Source organism: Rhinoderma darwinii, chromosome 5 (genome assembly GCF_050947455.1).
Source record: "Rhinoderma darwinii isolate aRhiDar2 chromosome 5, aRhiDar2.hap1, whole genome shotgun sequence".
NCBI classification, from domain to species: domain Eukaryota; kingdom Metazoa; phylum Chordata; class Amphibia; order Anura; family Rhinodermatidae; genus Rhinoderma; species Rhinoderma darwinii.
The window spans coordinates 128,603,766-128,606,248 of NC_134691.1; positions in this window are offsets into that span (position 1 = coordinate 128,603,766).

Sequence of the window (2,483 nt, forward strand, 5' to 3'; positions counted from 1 at the left end):
GTGTAGGGGGTGGCAATAGAGAGTCCCGCACAGGGCGCCATCCAACCTAATGCCGGCCATGTACATGGCCGTAATCAGACTGCCGTAGAAGTACATAGGGACTGTACAATTTTATACAGGGTTTTTTTGTTGTATTTTGTACAAATCAACTAGAAAATAAATAGTGAAACGTTCCATGGGATTCCATATGTACAGCATTGCTTCTAAGAAAAAACAATTCTGTACATATGGCGTTCGACGGAGTACACTAGATTGCCATGTGCATGAGTTCTTAAAGCGGTTATCTGGGTTATTAAAATTAATGGCGTATCCTTAGGCTAGGCTATCAATATTAGATCGGTGGTCGTCCGACTCTCAGCCAATCAGCTGTTTGAAGGGCCATGTGGTGCTTGTACGAGCACAGCATCCTCTTCATTGTATACATGGTTTTCCTACTTGTTCGTACTTGCACGCACCGTTACATTTGTAGCGACCATGCAAGGTATTGCACCACTGTCCAATTCACCTAAACAGGCCATCAATTTTAATAACCTGGATAACCCTCTTACAACTGTGAGGTAAGTGACCCCACTAGGCCACTCCACCGTAGCAAAGTAGCAGCTGGCCAAACAATAGTCGATAGATAAGAGGATGGGTAGGAAGTGTGGTAGACATTTGGCGTGATGACAGATGGCGTGATGACACTTGGCACAGATTACACTTTGCACAGGTGACACTCGGCATAGATGACACTTGGCATGGCAGATGACACGTGGCGTGGCTGATGACATGTGGCACAGAGGATGAAGTTGACTCCAACACTAGACTTGTAATGACAGGGAAGGGAGACAGACAGGTGAGCCCTAATCTACCCGCCACTCAGTCCCTGCCTACTTGCACAGCCCATCCTAGGCGATGTTGTACAACTGGGCGATGGTCCCTACGCTCAATAAGTGCACGACAGACCAACAGACAAGGGTACACAGAAGCTAATGGAAATGGGGCAGTTGCCCACGGCAACACCGTGAGCAACAAGAGTAGTGAACGAGCAGAGTCAAACCGGGAGTGTACGAGGTACCAAACGCAGAGCAGGAGAGTAGTCAGTAAAGCCAGGGTCATTTGAAGCAGAGGACAATAGTACAAGCAGGAGCAGCAGAGCCAGGAAACAGAAGAATCACAGGCAAAGGAGGAGCAGGAAATGAGGGTATAAATAGACAGAGGGCGGGACCTAGCTCCGTCTGGCCAGGCTGTGATAGGCTCTCCCACTCCTCAGCCTCCCAGCCTGAGTGGTAGCAGATCGAGTCACTCTAACAGATCTAGGCACAGATGCAGACTGATTAACCACGGGTGTCAACAAAGAAGCTGTGTCAGGCAAATCCATTACAAGACTTCGCTAAAGAACAAACAATTATTGGATACGGGATACGGAACACAGGATACAGGATACAACTAAGGGACCATTTTCAATAATGAACATGGTTAGTCTCAACAATGCTCAGGCACAGGAAGGAGGGCAGGATAGATTTAATTAGGACAGGGTGCACAGGGATAGGCTAGGGAAGATTATAGTGGTGCACGCGCTGGCCCTTTAAGAGATCACCAGAGAACGTGGCAGCACCCTAGTGGAGCGATCCATGGGCGGGAGCAGTACATGCTGGCGTCCCCAAGGGAGGAGGACGTCGGCACGAAGTTAATTGATGCTGGCGGCCACTAGGGGAAGCTGGACAGCGGCGAACGGCGGCCACCAGCGTTACAAACCCCTTTAAGGAGTTATTTGCTTTGGACAATTCCTTTTTGTTGGAAGGGTTTCCTGATGATAAGATTATCACAAGGCATCCATCTTTTGGGTCCCAGAGCAATCAGGGTAAATGGATAGGACCCAAGCAGAGGGAGCAATACATAAATCTTCAATCCATGTTTTTTTCTACACATTTAAGATGTTTTCCCAAGATTAAACTCATATTTCATCTGTAAAAACAACGCTAAATACCAATTTTTGCAATATATTTTAACACAATTTGTTGCGCCATTGGTTACATAATGTGCTGCCGAGTATCGCGGATCTTATATTCTTTTTCTTTTTTTGTCAGCAGTTATGTACTCCTTTAGACGACTTATTATACGGTCAAGCAAGTGCAGGTTATACAATTCAGGTTCAATTTAAAGCTTATGGCTAGTCGTGAGAGCTCTCGCAATCGATGCACACGCAGCTGAGAAGCTAAGGGAGCAAGCATGCATGGTTCTTACCTGCTGTTCTTCTATGGCAGTTTTTGTGAGAACGCAATAAAAGTGCAGAGGCATTCTGGGACATGTAGGTAGCAGAGGAACTCGGTGATCATATGTGGCAGTGTGCCGGAACATCCGCTTTACCAGGTATCGGGCAGCGTGAAGTAAGTGTTTTGGAGCCACCGGAGGAGGAACAATAAGAAGGAATATGAATACAAGATATATGGATGCAAACAGGTTTATTTGCAATAAGGGAAAGGGATATGTAAAAATTACAG